The 18,309-nt window shown below is 33.3% G+C and overlaps 1 protein-coding gene and 1 pseudogene across 1 annotated transcript in view; both read right to left on the minus strand.

Moving 5' to 3' along the window:
* Window positions 1-2,105: 2,105 nt before the first annotated feature.
* LOC143636215 (cyclin-dependent kinase F-4 pseudogene) lies at window positions 2,106-3,149 on the minus strand (annotated as a pseudogene).
* Window positions 3,150-5,217: 2,068 nt separating this feature from the next.
* Window positions 5,218-18,309, minus strand: part of LOC143636233 (small ribosomal subunit protein eS24z-like) — a 56,997-nt gene continuing 43,905 nt past the window's right edge. The window contains exon 7 of the transcript XR_013154202.1: window positions 5,218-5,230. The gene's annotated coding sequence lies outside the window, so the exon portion shown is untranslated. The remainder of the gene's footprint in view (window positions 5,231-18,309) is intronic.

Consider the following 18,309-nt stretch of genomic DNA (forward strand, 5'->3'; position numbering starts at 1 on the left):
TGAGAATGCTTTAACATTTTAAACGAAGAGTTACTCTTTATTCGAAGAAACATCAAAAAATTTATGTTATCATCACCTTAGTCTATGTTATGACTCTTCTTTTAATCCAATCACAAAAGTTATAGAACTTTTACACGACTTGTGTAACATGAGTCTCGGTTTATAAGTAAACTAGTTTTGGCCCAATATGACCCCGGGTATCAGTTAAGTTCCTTCCATATCCATTGGGATTTTCATGTATTTTTCATAAGTTTTAACAGATTACTTATTTTTATGTATTTGTATAATGCATACATCAAGCCTTCTTTAAATAATTTCTTACTCATTAGATTTAGGGTTCTTAGAAAATGATAAAACCCACAATAATATTAATAATCAACAGTTTAAGCAAATATAATTTAAAATCAATACATGCTTGAATTATGAATCTATCAATCTCATGGCTGATAAAAGCATTCATATCAAAGCTATTGATAGAATTTGAGAAGAATGAGATGTAGGCACTAGGCAAACTATAACCAAGAGCTGCATCCCAAAATACTAGTTAAATATGTGTACAAGAGCTAAACTTAACGACTTTAATATAAATAATTAGTATAATTTATACACAAATTTACACTAACAAACACTCATAATCTCATTCTATAATTCGCAAACTCCTCGCTTATTTTTATCTCCTTAATTTACCACCACTTTCAACAAATATTAAAAAATTATATGTGCGAACAATAAATTTTCAAATATACAGAAAAATCAGTGTATTTCTCTCCCCTCCACTTACACCACCCTAAACTACTTTCTACATTATATAAACACCATTGGGCATGATTTAATGCTCTTAGTTTTTTATATCTATCCATGTCTCCAAATTTAAAGATTGAGGTATATCGAAGGTCTAAAGATACAAAGATCACACTATTTATATCTCTAAACTTGAGTATTTGCTTATTTTTCTTCTTCGTCCTAAACATTATATCTATCCCTATCTTTAAATTTGTAAACTGAGGAATACTTCATCTCTATATATTCACAATTCACGTCTCCATTATTTGATGATGCGTATTGGTTTGTTCCACAATTATTAGTGTATTTTAAGCATAGAATGAAAAGAACAAAAATAATAAAAAGGAAAGAATATAGAATAAATACGAAGAATATGACGTGAGAGGTTTTATAAAATAAAAACCAAAAACAAAATGATGAGCTTTTGTTAGAATAGGATGTGAATGCTTAACACTTAACAAGCGGTCTAGGGCATGGCTCCGATGTTATGAATACGATGAAGATGTTTATGTGACGGGAATGCATTTTGCATGTTTTGGTTTGTATCATTAATTGAGTGTCGTATATATATGTTTTATTTTTACACCTTGAATGACAATGGGCTAGGCCATTTAACAACCATATTGAGGAGCTTGTGCACGCTATCCACATTAGAAATTGTTGACAATAGAGTTATCTACACGTCGACGCTAAAGGCTTAGCTATATAGTGACGACGTGATCCACTTGTAGCAACGGGTATGCGATGGAGAAACCTATAGAAATGATATGCCGTCGATCGGTATAGGCTATGCCAACGACATATGGCGTGGTGACGTCGCTATAGGGTCATGATATTAAATTCTTTTTGGTGTAGTGTGTAGAGGTAGGTTTGAAATGGTGTTCATATGTATTTTATTTTGTTTCAGTATCTTTTAATGTGTTTTTGTAATTTTATAGTTTTTTAATAGAAATGAATATTTTTTTTAAAAAGTTAGGAATTTAATATGGCATATAAGGGGAAGATTTGTGAGACTATGGAGTCGTGGTGCTTTAAGGGGTTTGATATCTATTTGCTTATGATTATTTTTAGTATTGTTTCTAAGATTTGTGTTCAATAAAAGCTTGCTTCGTAACACCACATCAAATTAACACAATAAAGCCAAACAAAAATTATCTTTAGGCTTGAAGACAATTAACAAAAAAAAGTCGTGACATATAACCAAACCAAGTGTACCATCCCAAAAGATATAAACCAAAAACAGTTTAAAATTCACATAAGTACATAACAACTGTTTGATCCGAGTTATAAACCCTAAACTCAAAAACATAGAAAAGTGACATTCAAATTGCAACTAATTCACCCTTCTTCTCCATCATAAACTCAAAGGGATTTTCAGGAAGCAATCGAATCAGATCATCTTCACGTGCATCCGCAACTCTTTCACAACTTTTCGAACTTGATATCTTCTCCATCAACTTTTCGAACACAGGTGGTGAGGAAGGCTCGGGGTCCTCTAGGTAACAGCCATGAAAGAAAGGATGCCGAAGCGATTCCATAGCAGTGGGCCTCGCGTGTGGAGACCATGAAAGAAGTGAACCGATCAGATCAACCGCTTCGAAGCTCGCCATCGGTAACAATTCAGAAAGCCGCACACCGGGATAATTTGGAAACTCAAACTTCATATTTCTTGCAAGTTCAAGTCCCTCGAACCATGAACTTTTCGTCGGGGCGCCTAACACGTAGCAGATTCTGTGGAACACGCGTGGATCGGAAGAACCTTGAAACAATGGTCGAAAGGCGAGTAGCTCAAACATTATCGCGCCCATCGCCCACATATCAACAGCCGAATCGTAAGTCTCCGAATGTAGGAAGACCTCAGGGGCACGATACCAACTTGTTGTAACGATATCCGTGTACGGCCCGTCGTCTATCTCGCAGGCGGCACCAAAATCACTAATCTTAACTAGACCATCGGAAACTAGAACATTCGCGGGCTTGAGGTCACGGTGAAGGTAGCCGTTTGGGTGCAAGCATGCGAGACCTCTAAAGATTTGAAAGCAGACGTGTCTAACCTCGGCTTCTGAGAACGGCGCGTGAAGCCTTGATCGATAAACCATAAGATCGTGGAGGCTGCCTTGCATGCATTCAAATACCAGGAAGATGGTGTTGTGATCACTGATTAAATCCTTGAGTTTGACGATGTTCTCATGGCTGTTGAATACGAGTGCTTTGACTTCTCTTTGCATCATGGTCTTGTTCGATGATTCGTACTTTGTTAGCAGTTTCTTGATCGCCACGGTTTCACAAGTCTGCTTGTTGAAGGCCTTCCAAACAACACCGAATGTACCGCTTCCAAGTTGTTCGATTATTTCATATTTGTCCATGGTACTTACTGCCTATACATACAAAAGTTTTAAAGATTATTATAATCAAGAAACACGTATAGGAAGGTGGAATTAATAAGCCAGAACTGCAAATAAATGGTTACTTACCGAACACGCAACAAAGGGATTGAGAGATCGAAAACGAAGAACTGAATATTGTTGTTTGTGAAGTAGTGATTGCATATATGGTTGCTTATTTATGCAACTCCTTGAGGATTTCTCTCACTCGGCCCGATAATATTAATTAGTTACTCTTTATAAGTATATTATTCAAATATCCTTATATTTTTAAATTATAAAATTTATGTTACTGATTATTTTTATCTTTTCATGAAATATTAAATGTAATATTTATCAAATATCTTATCATGATTATTTTCAAGTATCATAAATACTACACTACATATTTTATGTAACTTTTAAAGAAATCATATAATTTACTAAATTCTAAACATGTACAATTAAATCGGACAAACGGCCATAGCATTATATTAAGCGAAGACTAGAATTAAAGATAAAGTGAACCAATAACCTAGTTAACATACAAAACCTAAATAATAGTTAAATAAATGTGAAATCGAAAATACAATTACAAAAATTAAAATATAACACCCGACCCTTTGCGCTTTTGGCCTTTTGAGTTATGCCCTTCGCTTTTATCACAGCTGTCGAGTGTCAACTCCAGCATCATTGGATCAGGCAACCAACCTCGATGACAAAAAGCCTCTGATTTGTTCGATTTTCAGCCCTTATTACAACCCTCCTAAATCATCAATAATCATTCATTTTTTATTTCGATTTTCAAATTCAATATGAGTAAAGAAACAAAGATTATCTTTTCAAGTAAGACGGAACCTACAAAAAAGTTTCATGGCTCTGCCAGTCTACCGTTGTATTCCTTTGACAACCCCGTGTTTTTACTTACTAAGGAGGTGCCATATATTATGATTTCGCTAGTCAACTTCTTGGTTCCTTCACTTACTTTCATATGCGTGGCAATCCATTAAATTTGCTTGTCTAATCCTTAATTACCCTCGTCAAATGTAAAGACAAATGTAATGGTAACGTGTTTCTTATTAAAACTTTAAAAGTTCACATGATGTAACATAGAAACTCTAAAAGAAAATCTAATGACATATAACATGTAACATTTGCGAAAGCTTCTACAACTAACGTCCCATGAACTGGCATCGAGGTAACGAACTTGCATTCCCCGATGTGAAAGTATGTTTACTTAAGTAAAACTCATAATCTATTAGTTTAATGGTACTCAAGTTGTGAGTAAAATTCCTTCCAAATATAAGGTGTAGTTTTTTTTTTCTTTTTTTCTTTTTTTTGAAGTGCAAACTTCATTAAACACATGCCCAACACCCCACTAGCAAGTAGCTAGTAAGATTGGGCAACAAGACAATACAAAAACTACACATATCATAATTACATCGCAAACCTTCTCCATCTTGTCCAATCTAAGTCCAAGTTTCTAGCTCTATTTTCAATCCACAAGAAACTTAAAACTTTAATACCAATAAATTGATGATAGATGGATAAGAGAGACTTGACATTTCATATGACTTAATTTCAATTCATACCCCCCCCCCACCCCAATCATTTATGTCGACGGCACCAGATGACGATGTGAGACTAAGCGAGTAGATGACGTTCATTACTTTGATTATTGAACTAAACTAGTTTTATCTCTTAGGTAAAGGCTTTCTTCGGATCAAAATACGAGTGATGATTTAACCAGAGGTAAAGGCTTTCTGTAAATTAAAATACGAGTTATTATTTAACCAGTAGCTCATTTGTTATTCAAACAACAAAATATTCATATTATTATTTGATTAACGCGTATTTTAACTTTACTTGCCTTCTCCAACCTTACCTGTAATTTTCATGGAACTTCACTTCCATCTTTTTCCCCACTCTCTTTTTCACAAATCCCAAACTTTTAATATAAAAACACAATATAATATACACACACACACCATAAACCTCAAAAAACACAAACTCACTTACCAGTTAAACATTCATTAACATAAGATCTGTAACCTATAGGATTTACACTTTCCCAAATTCCAACACCCATGAAGATTCACCCAACATCCAACAAGCAGAACAACATCATCGTATACGATCCCATTCCAACCCGCCGTCAAAAGAAGCTCCAACGACTCCCTCACATCTTCAGTAAAGTCCTCGAGCTTCCCTTCTACTCCGACGCCGTCGTTTCGATTCAAGAAACGTCTGATTCGTTGAAGTTTGTGGTTGAAACTGATGATAATATTGGCGGTGAGATTGCTGCACGTGCTATTGAGATATCTCCTGGTGTGATTAAAGTTGTGGTGAGACCGGATGATGGAGTAGCTGGTTCGGGTTTGGTGGATTTGTGTCGGGTTAGGTTGCCGGAGTGTACGGTGCCGGAGATGGCTACGGCGGTGGTTAGTGGTGGAGAGGTGGTGGTTACGGTGCCTAAGGATGTGGGGTTTGTTTTGGTATGTTTTGTTTAGTTTAATTGAATGTTGTTTCGGTTTAATAGGTGTCTCGATAAGTTTTTGATTTTGATGATGTTATGTGGTTTCGAGCCTTCGAATTGGTTGGTTTAATGGATATGATAGTTTGAAATGAATGAAAATTTGAGAACAGTGTTCATCTTTGTTGATTAAATCTAGTTTAATTCGAACTCGATGAATATATTTGATAAGTTTTTGATTTTGATGATGCTACGTGGTTTCGAGCCTTCGTTTTTTAATTTAATGGATTTAATAGTTTGAAATGGATGGAAAAGTTGAGAAAGAACAGTGTTTGTTTTCATTGATTGGATTATGATTTCATCAATGTTAGTCTGATTTGTAGATTGTGGAGCAAGTAATGATGATGCAATATTTATATGCTACATGCTTTCGAGTCTTCGATTTCAGAATTTAATGGATCTAATAGTTTGGACTTTGGAAGGAATGAAAAATTGAGAACAATGTTCATATTGGTTGATTTGATCATGATTTATTTAGATTGGAAGTTTGGAACTACAAAAATTGTATTTTAAGTGTTGATAATCATCAAATTGTAAGTTACATAACTGCAATTTTAGTTTTGATTTGTAGCTTGTGGATAAAGTATTTATGAATCAATCATTATATGTTTTAAGTTATTTTTTGTATTATCCTCTTAATCATTGGAATTTGTAGTATGTTAAAGTTGTAAAACTTGGCTCTTTGCAATCTATCAGTTTTAAGCGAGTTGGATTTTACCGCTACTGATGGTTATTTAACTTTGGGGATATTTGAAAGTGTATGATTCTTCTATATGAGTGAAATTTACTTGCAGGTGCAAAAGGATGTATGTTTCTTGTTGGAACTTTTCTGAACAATGAATTTAGGGTGGCCTCTTGACCCAAGATCTCTGGTGCTGTCGGTAACGGCTTTCTCAAGTTTATGCTTTTATCGAGTGTGCGGGTGGAGGTATGTGTGCATTTCTTTACATTTAGGTTCTTGATACTCTTAAAGCTTGAACCTTTTCTACTTTTAGAACAAAAAGAAACAAGATTCTTGATTGTACAGAAATGATTGCTACCACCATAGAAAGTTGACTTCAACGGGTCAAACTTTAAGCTTAGTTACATCCTTGGTTCAAAAAGCCCATGAGGAAATGGCGTGCCTGATATAGTTTTGGTCAAAATTGGTTAAAGTTACAGGTCTGTTGGAGGTTTATATGAAAAAACAACCAAGGTGTGAAGAAATTATGGAAGGTTTATTTGATAACCAGGTTTGTGAAAGGTTTACTTGATAACTAGGCCTTATTTTTTTCACATTGAGTGTGTCGCGCCTCGGCTTTTGGGACTAAAATGCGTTGGAGCGTGATGCTGAATTTATAGAATATTGAATATTTGGAATATATAGAATATTGAAATACTCATAGTTATTGTTAATTATTAATCTATAAGCTTTATGGAACATAAAAAATCTATGGTTATTATGTTCTTTCATACTAGTTGAGTCAACTGTATATTACAAAAAGAATGTTATTATCAGTGGGAGTGATAGCTGAGGACACTAAGATACGATTCCCCTTTCGATATTAGTAGAATAGTATGTGGAAATTTTTAGTAATTAATCCAATGGTGCAAGAAGAAAAACTAGTAACTGGCCCAACTAAAAGCCCAAACGGCCCAGCCCTTGGTTAAGTGGCTATACACCCCATTGCTAGTTTGCTACCACCGCCCCGCCACCATCACCTGCCACTGTCGCCTCTACCACACCTGACCAATACTGTCACCGCCTGATCACCACCTTTGCCACCATCACTGTTACCGCCACCACACCACACCACCGCCACCACCACCACCACTGTCGCCATTGCCACCACCATAACCGCCGCCACCACCACTGCAACTTTTTTGGTAACGTTTCTTTTATTCTGAGGCAGTGATATCTTTACTATTTTTATTTCATTTATGTGGAGTTTCGGTCCTATTAAATAACAAAAAATAATGATTTATTTCGTTTTTATAGGTTAACCAATTAGGATAATGGAATGACGATAATTTGGGTTGTTTAATATTCAAGAATACCTCCGACCATTACATTCTCTTGTCATTCCTTACTCATACCAAACATACCCTATTCGAGGTTGGACACAATAAATCAAACTCAATTTAACCAAGTTGCCTAATTAGTTTATTGTTTGAGACATTGCAGATTCAACCCGTTTGCCTAACAAGTTATCTAGCTTATTAGATTATTTGTACTCGTATTTTCTTACCAATGTATCAAATACTCATCAATGCCTACTTATTAAGTGTTTTGTATTATTTGTTGTTTCTAAATAGACGAATTTTAGCTTAATCAATTGTCTCCTCATATAACAAATTTATGGATCCATCACTAGTTTCAAAAATTCCAAAATGAACCAATGGACACCCAAATTAAATGCATACACGCATTAAAAACCAACCTTAGTACACAAGTTTGCCCACATTCATTCATGTATGTCCCTACATAGCTTCAAACTTCATATCTAGACAAACGATACAGATAATGTCATGTGTCTCTCATCCTTTCTCCAAAACTTAACAAACGCATATTGTGTGCCCTTTGTGTTGAAGAATTGTATTTGGACAACTTTGTTTAAATAGACTTTGGCTTATTATTTCTCCATCTTCTAGACAATGAAGCATGCCTAGTGACAGCAAAACCGGCCATGGTGAATGGAAGGGAATGAGAGAAGATGTTGATTCTAGCGCGATAGAGGAAAAACATATTCGAAGATGGAAGAGGAAATTAACATACAACGTTGTCACTCTTATACTCATTCACTCTTAACATAGCCTTCAAATCAAGGAAAAACATATTTGAATATCAAGGTGGACGTATTTATAGATGAGATGAGAAAATTCATACTTATGATAAGTGTACATATAATAACCGAGACTTCTATAAACGATTTCAAGAACCGAGAAAGATAAATCCATAATTTCACAATATTCAAGAGTTAAATTCTCCCTATAGATCAAGGTTAAGTCCAAAATTTTGGAGTGTAATTAATCCCGTTAAAACAAATATAGCCTATTGTCTTTCTTCATATCTAAACTGACAAACCAAATAACCATGCACACCCCACAATATCTTTGTGACAACCTAACTTTGCGAGTATCGACAGATCTATACATAATTTGATCAGTGTTAATGAGAAATGTGTTTTAAATATGATTTAAATGAATCTCGACTTAATATATGCAGGTGGTGTTGATATTTTCATGTATATTAATATTTTAGTCACCTTATTGAATTATTGTTTATAATCAATTATTTTGTGGGATCCTCGATCGGACTTCACAACTGACCGTCCATATGGGGTTCATTTTAATAATAAATGTTGACACATACTTTTATTAAAGTAACAATAAATTTTATTCTCCTCTCAATACAGAATGTTAAATGTTGAATATATATATATATATATTTAAAATGGTCACAGTAACATTTTATTGTGTATAAGAGCATTCCCATCCCATCCCTCATAATTATGTGAGGGGATTGGTAAATTATAGGGATGGGTTTTGAACGATTGTGAGTGTAAATTATAGGGTGGAGAGAGAAATGTGGTGATTTTTTGTAAATTTGGGGAAACATTTAGGGAACATTGTTTGCCCCTATTTATTTTTTAATATTTGTTGGATTGGTTGTGAGTAGGGGAGAGAGAAAACTGTAATGATAAAAGTATTATTTAATTAAACAGGAAAGAGAAATGTAGTGTTTTGTAGTGTAATTATAGAGATGGGGATGAAGAACGGAATGTGAATGCTCTAAGTGTATTTCAAAACTTTGATGACTTACTTTGACATCGATTGACTTACTTTATAAGAAAACTATAAAGATAATAAGAAAACCATAAAGTTAAGAGAAAAAAACCAAAAATACCTTTAATAGACTAAATATATAATTTACATTGTTATGTTATTTATATGTTGAAAAAACATTTAACTTGGCCTTCATTTAGGGATGAAACGTTTCCTTTATCTTAGATGATTTTTTACATTTCCTTTTATTTTTTTCGTGTCTTTATGCTTTTATCTTTTATTCATATTATATTTTGTAGTCAGCTTATGCTATTGGCATACTATGTTTAAATACATATTTTTTTCATGTCCTCATATTTATTTTGGACTTTGGAGTTGGGAATCTACCTAGAACTAGAAGTAACTTGTTTATCCTCTAGGATAAAAACCTTATCTATAACTTGATTATGTATGAGATTTTAATGGATATAGTTGTCGTATGGTTCATTTTTTTCCTATCAATGTTATTGGTTTATTATTTATGAATTTGTCAAAACTCCAGGTATCATCATTTATCAACTAACCACCGTTAAAAAATATGACATCGGTGATGGTGGTGGTCTTGAGAAAGTAAGGCGAAAGACGAAATGGAATGAAAAAAAATATGAAGTGCGGATGAATGATTTTGATATGTTTAAAGAGAACGGATTCCTTGTGTAATAGAGTTTTTTATTTCATTAACCAATCAAACACGTTCTGTTTTCATTCATCATCAATGGTTAATTTTATTCCGTCATTCATTCTTGCATAGTCAACACTTTCAAGTTCCCACTGACGATACACATGCCACGTAGACAAACACTCTATTTAAACATGTTTTAAGGTAAGTGATTAGTGTGTTTTCTTATTATTTAATGTATTTCTATTAATTAATATAAACAATTACATATCATCTGAAATGTCGATTCAAGTGCGTTTTAAATTGCGTATGTGATAAAAATACTTCCTTTAACTATTATGTTTTCGTTAAAACTTTGTCGGAAAGTTCATTAAAAAAAGATTGTGTATTTAGTTTTATTTTTCTAATTACCCAGCACTAATTCTTTGAGAAAAAAATAAGTCTTCAATTAAATATATAACAGAATTAAAAATAAGAATAATAAATGATAGCATTTTGTTGGACAAGATAATAAAATGCATATTAAAAAGTTAGGATAAAACCATTGGAAGCATTGAAATTCCATATTTTCCGGTGGTGAAGGCTAAGGCCACGAACCCTTGACGTGGCGTGACATGGTCATGGCGTCTAGGTGAAAGCCTCCTTCCCACGACAACAGAGTGCAACAATTAATCTTATGACTATTGTCAGCGATAGTGAAAAATGTCTGTTTTACTCTTGTAACTTATTTGATTAATTACCTTTAAAGAATTAATATAATTATTTCTAAAGTATTACTTATCGTCCGAAATATTAATCCAAACACATATTCAAACCGCTTATGAGATAAAAATTTTTTTTTTTCAAAAACTATTTCATTTTCGTTAAAATTTATAAATTTATATTGGAATATTTAAGAAAAAAAATATATAAAGTTGTATTTAGTTATTTTTAACTAAAACGCACAAATTGTTTAAAAATCAAATTAAGATTTAAATGAAATAAATAGTATAATAAAATAAAATAAAAAATAAATAATCGTTGGATGCGCTTGATTGGCCAAATAAATACATTTGGTGAAAACATTGTAAGGCCAATCACGTCATGAGTGAGCTCGCGCCCAAGCCACTCACGATCAGACCACTGACCACCAACGCAGTATGTCATGGTTGTGGTGTCCATCATAGTCGTAGTGCCTACACATGCTTAATACATTTGATTTTTCTTTTTTCAAAAAAAATGTTGAATCAGTTAATTGTATAATACATTAGACTTAATTGGGTCAAGCAACATAAACGATATCAATAATTTTGTGATAACTTACCACAACTTGTTCAATATTACTAAGAACGAAAGCCAAACAAAATAATATGGCCCTACATCTATATTTATACTTGAACTAGTATTAACACCACCCGCGTTGCCACTAGTACAAAACTGGCCTAAAGGTGCGGGTCTAGAACCGCATCTTATAGCATCGAACCTTTTGAGTAAACACAACCGCATCTTTTAGAAACCACACCTTCTGCTTCAAATTCAATAAATCCAAAAGAACCGCACCATTTACTCTTTTGATTAGTGTCTAATATTTTGCTAAAAAAATTGGTTAGATAGACCGCACCTTTTGTCTTTTGGTTTTTATTTTTAATTTTCAATAATTAAGTAATAACGAAATATATATAATCCCAGTAGAAATTTCCAAAAAACCCAATAAACATAATATACAAAATAAAAGGTTTTTACAAAAAAAAATGTATCATTGTAAGTTTGTAACACAAATATACAAGGTTAGGATCTTCACTCTTACGAATATACTAGTGTTTCAACTTTTAAGGTCGTTTTTAAGTTTTCATTCTTACAACCCGAACTAACGTCTTCATTCTTGCAACCCAAACCAACGTCTTCATTCTTGCAACCCAAACCAACGTCTTCATTCTTGCAACCCGAACCGATGTCTTCATTCCTGCAGCCCTCCAAACCGTAGAAATCACCTAACAAACATAACGTTACATTAAGAAGATGAAGCTTAAATTTATATGCGAGTGTGTTCAATAAGAAAATGAATGTGTTCAGTAACCATTATATATTCCAACACATGACATATAGTTATATAAAAGGTCAAGTATAAGATGACATATAGTTATATAAAAGGTCAAGTATAAGATAATAATCATAGATCTTACACGGGTACCTAACTTTACAAATCAAATAAACACCAGATAAATCATCTAATAAGTCTGCTAATCCCCTAAAAAATCTCCTAATAGCAGACTTTTTGGCAAGAAAACAACATAATGATGTCATAAGCATTTCATCGAACACCTTGTGAGCATACTTAAAACAGCAATTCATGTCATTCTAGCTCCAAATATATACAAAGAAATTCAGTTTTATGAAGAGTACCTTTTCATTAGACAACAACAATGTAAGCACTGAAGATGAATTTCTGTCTGTTTGTTGATTAGGGTGAATCGATTGGCGTCAAATATCCGGTTGTCGGTCGTCAGCGGGTGATATTTGGGCAAAAGACTTGGGAATCCTATTTTTAGTGAAGACATTAGGAGGAAAATGATATATAAAATTTTAGAGGGAAAGTGAAAATATTAAGAGGGAAATAGTTGGATTTTCATTGTGGTTCAACCGCACCTTCTACTATTTGTTTTATTCAGAATTACAAAATTTTTAAAATTGGTTCCCCAACCGCATCATCAGCTCTCACTTTTATTTAAAATTAAAACATTTTCAAGAGGTGCGGTTAACGACATGAACCGCACCTTCCGGCTTTCACCCATCGCACCTTCTGCTCCCTTCTGTACTAGTGTGCGGCGGGGTGTAAAATCGAGTATTTACATATCCATTTAACTCGAAAGCATGAAGTTACCACCATCACCACCACTGCATTCGGTCACCTTCCCATCACCAACGGCGAGTTAACCATTAAGAAAACCGAACAAAAAGTAGACGTAAAATTTGTTGAAGCACACACGCTCATTTGCGTCGTTTAATTAGACCGAAGCATAATATATAGAAAAAAATTAACTAAGTCAACTAACATCTACGCGTTGTGACGGGACCGTTAAACATGAAAAATGGACATAAAAACGATGAACCACACACACGCGTTGCAACGTGTTAACTCGTTAAATTTAGACCGAAATATTAACAAAAAATTGTAATAGATGAAAAGTATATGAGAACAAAGTTGAAAGTGAAAGATGTTAGCGATTAAAACTAAAAAATATTGTGACATATTTGTAAACTATGGAAATTGTTGGTGCTAAAAATATAAAACCAAAAAAATAAAAAAATAAAAAAACATCACAACAAAGAGGGTACAACAATATAAGCATAGAGAACGAATTTTAAAACACAATACTCCCACTTTTATTATTATATAAATAATCATACTCATATACTTTTCTTAGTTATAATCTAATATCAACATTATCTCTACTAACTATATCAATCTAGATAACTCTAAACATTAAAATACTAATTAGTTAATTAATTAAATTAACTTGTATTTAACTCTTTCAACTTTCTATTAACTCATTTCAAGATTAACTTTCAACATCTACCTTAAGCTTGAAACCGACTTGTAATCTTAAACCGCGACGCCAAAGATAAGTGCTCTATTAAAGTTAGTCAAGGTGATCCATTGTCCCTTTTATGTTTAGTATGGCGATAAGAGGCTCTAAATGTGGCAATGTGATCTAGAGATCTTTCAAGGAATCAAGACATCGAAAGGGTGGCCAACCTTATCCCATGTATTCTATGAAGATGATCCCATGGAGAGTGGATTTATACCTCCCTCAAAGCCGTCCATATATCCTTATGATCGATATTGGAGTTACAAATGTGTTAGAAAACTTCATTTTAACTTGGTTAAAGGATAAAAGTTGTAAGATCCAAGTTTTCTATTGGTAATCCTTGACATGTTTGCAACCCAACTCCAAGTCCATTCTTGGACTTCCAAAACCGTGAGCATATATGTAAAAGGCCATGGCCGGGTTTGGTTTGGTTTCGACTTTTGAGTGTACAGTAAGGAAGTGGAAGAGTGTATAAAAGTTTTAATCAATAAAGTCTTTGGTAATATTAGAAAGGGTTGTCGTGCACACAGTACCGAAATATATCATTATCACAAAAAGTTTGTTCTTATAGTTCTTTTAATTTGACATTCTTGGTTAAAGGCTAGCAACTTGTTGGAGTCACTTCCTTTAGTGTGGATACATCTTTGTGGAGCATTTATCTTCTTCAAAGGCAGCGACGAAGCTCGGATGAAAAAGCCCTAAGGAGAAGGAGAGACTCAAATTGTGAGTTTTTGTTTTAGGGGTTTAATGGTGTTGTAGCCCTATATATATATATCATATATAGTTATAATAAACACAAACACACAAACAGGCGAAAAATAGTCATCCCCACCCCAATATGTATAACAAAATTTCATAAACAAAGGGGCATGGCTCAAATTTTGGAACGGAAATGAGTAAATTTAAACCATTTATAAAAATTTCCGGACGAGAGTAGAATATTAAACCATTTCTTAGCTTAAGAGTAGAATATTAGACTAATTGTTTAGTTATCACATATAAAACATATTCAAGTGTAATAAAATTAGAACACATTTGTAGGTATGTAACAATATCATACGTAAAAACAATATAAAATTACTTCTTATAGCTTAAGTTTTAACCAAGTATTTATTTTTTCAAATAACACAAAAGAAGCTTTTTATTTGTTTTGGAAAAGACAAAAAGTACATTTTGAATTGCATGAAAAATGAAGAACAATAAGCGGGGCTGTAAACCAAGTGAAAGAATCATTCTGACATTTGAAAATAATTATCACAAAAATACATTTTTGGCGAAAATGGTTGTTTACTTTTTGTAAATAAAAGCATGAAACTGAGTAGGTCCCAAAGTGTCCTTCTCGAGGGATGTCTTTGCAAAATAAAAGTGTGTGTAGTGTAGTGTAGTGTAGTGTAGTGTAGTGTAGTGTAGTGTAGGACAATCATACCCTCCGATTTCATGCATCGTTCTCTCGTCCACCTTTTTAACGCATGTCCTTTTTCGACAACTTATAGATTCCATTGACAAATTAGTTTTCTTCGAATCTTACCCTCTTTGGCTCGTGATTCTCCATCAGGTAAATTATTATAAAGTAGTTGTTTAAAATTATTGTATTTTAAATTGGTCACACGAGTTTAAAATTATATAAATAATGTAGGAGTTTTGAAAAGAATGTGTACCCAAATGAACCCGAATCCAATTTCATTGTTCTTCTCCGGCTTCGTCTTTGACTTCACGAATCCAGTTTCACCACCAGGAGTGCTTGCGGCCATGTAACGATTACGTCATGTTCACCCAAACAAGATTATGTTAACTAAAAATGAATTTTTGGACTTTCACGTGTGAAATCCGTGATTAAAATAGGTTCTTCCTAATGAAACCATGAATTTTAAAATTGAAAATTGTCAAAGGTGGACTCTAACCTGAATCATGTATTTACGTTTCTTCATCATATTGATCAACTCTCTTTGTTTTTCTGGTTCTCGAAATACACACAAATCATATATTAAGCTCTTGTCATACTATGAATTTTATCCAAATGAGAAGTTGGAGAGCTACCGGATTAGCGCAGCTCTTAGATTATCTAGGTATTGAATATTGTGAATCCCCAACAAACATGTATTATAACTACCATGTGTAGTGAGGTGTAGTGAGATGTTTCCCACTCTCATGGTGCCCCCAAAGCACTGGGAATATCACCCCCGGAATGCTTTGGAGGCGGATGGTTTCCACAATGCGTAAGAAGGGGGAAGAGGTGGAAAGTGAATAGATGATTGGTGGCTTTTTATTTGTTTTTTTAAGGAATATTGGATTTTAATAATCCCTATTAAATGATATTTGCCGATAATAATCCCTATTCATTTTATCGCCACTGGCGGTCCCAAATTCAAAAAAGTTGGCCCCCAATGGTCCCTCGTTAAATATGACTTAATGGCGTTATAGTTTATTCTGAATTTCAAACCAATGTTTTAAGGCTTTTGATCGTTAGGAGGATACGAGTCGATTGATGTAAAACTTAGTTCGAAACAGTGCTTCAAAATGACGAAACAATGCTTCAATTCGGGTGTTTGAACTTACAATTAACCAAAATCAAGTCGTTTGAATCATTGTTTGGAGCTAAGTTCTATATCATTGGACTCGTATCTTCCTTTCGATTAATAGCCCTAAAAAGTTAGTTTGAAATTCGAAAAAAAGTATAACGTCGTTAAGTCCTTTTTAACGGGGGACCATTGGGGGCCAATTTTTTTGAATTTGGGACCGCCCGTGGCGATAAAATGAATAGGGATTATTATCGGCCAATATCATTCAACATGAATTATTAAAATCCAATATTCATTTTTTTAATATAAAAAATAATAACAAAATCATAATGAGATAATGGTTTTAATAAGCTCAAACCATTACATTCCGTTTAGCTAAAAAGTTCTTATGGTGACGTGACACCACAATGCAAAGCACATCGATATAAGCTTCATCCACTACACATGGTCTAAATACAACCCATTTTTTTATAAGAATTAAACTTAAAAATTCATGATATGATTACTAGATATTTTTGGTCCTAATTCTACAATCGTATGTCGAATGCATGCATACATGGGGTGAGGTAAGTACATTTTTCTAGATATATGTTGAAGCAATGAACGAATTATATTGTGTGGAATTGAACAGGAAATGATAAAAAAGGAATTTAGAAAACTAGAACCAACATAAATTATAAACCAGAAAATCATGGCACAAACCATATTAAATCTTGTTAATAATAAGCATATGTGTGTTGTATACAAATAGGGGTTGGTGGTTTATTTGCAAAGACAAAACCATTAAACCATTAAAGGGTACGGGAGATCTTAAATTCGAATCTTCAAGTTTAGATGACAAAAATTCATTATAGATAAAATAATATGTGTAAATTATATATATATTGATTTTGATTTATGGAATGATGGTTGTCTAATAATCAAAAGGTCGTTCTTTTATAGATGAAACATATTTTTGGATCACTATCTTTATTAATTAAGAGTAGTAGAGCAAATCTTTCACTAGTTAATTGAGATAGATGGTGCAGTCTATTTTGTCCACTAGCGTCTCGATTATTTTCAATTTTCTAATATATTATTGGTGCGGTTTAAAAATTATAATTATAGAAAATGAATAATTGCTTCTCCGAAATAAGAGCATCCTCGATAACAAGGATTTAGAGGGGTTTTTTTTCCTACGTTTTTGCATGCCAATAGTTTTTGCGTGTTACGGGAGCTATTCTTAGTGCTTACTTTTCAGTTTTCAAAGATGGTCTTGACTCTTGATCGAAACTAAAAAAAGGGGTTATGTGTGCATGTGGTGAGGCCGGTGGGGTGTTTTTATAATTCATTATCGGGTGGTTTTTAAATGATTTAAAAAAAATAATGTTTTTATGATTTTGCATTGACCTATGCATGTTCTTTGGTGTTTTTGTGGCTCATTGTTGCGAATGCTCAAAGGAAACCAAAATATCATTTATTTTATTGTTATTTTTATTTGATTCGGTAAGCTTTATCCTTGGTAACAACAAGTGATTTACCCGCGCGTTGCGTCATAAAATCAGTTGCAAATTCGGTCGGTATCGGGTACATTTGTTACGGTACCAAAATTAAACTTAAAAATAATACATCAAATTAACATATATATGTAAAAAATCAAAAGAAAAGTAGTGTCACTTGTATAACGTATTATAAAAAAAATAATATACTTTTTCGATCGGTAAAAGCCGAGCGTTGCGACGGTGAGTAGACGCAAATTCAGTTGGTATCAATTATATTCGTTACGGTGTAAATACCTTTGTAAGACCCGAGCATTTAAATCCAAAAACTAAATTCTTCAAATTAACATATAAATATATAGAAAAGTAAAATATTTAAAACGGTATTTATGTGGTTGGTATAACCTGGATCGTGTAAAACCCAAGTGTTGTTACCGTGCATTGAGGCGATAACTTGATGTGAATTTGTTCGGTTTCGATTACGTTACAATAACAAAAACAAAAACAAAAACAAAAGCAGAAAAAAGTATATAAAATTTGATGTGGAGCCATGACCTTTGAGGCTCTACGTTTAAAACTTCACATATTAAATCCGTAGCATTTATGTTTTAACATGTCTACATTGTTTTTTTTTGAACGAC

The sequence above is a fragment of the Bidens hawaiensis genome, unplaced genomic scaffold (assembly GCF_021521415.1).
Source record: "Bidens hawaiensis isolate Kalapana, Puna unplaced genomic scaffold, B.hawaiensis_p1.1 tig00007840_1, whole genome shotgun sequence".
Taxonomy (NCBI): domain Eukaryota; kingdom Viridiplantae; phylum Streptophyta; class Magnoliopsida; order Asterales; family Asteraceae; genus Bidens; species Bidens hawaiensis.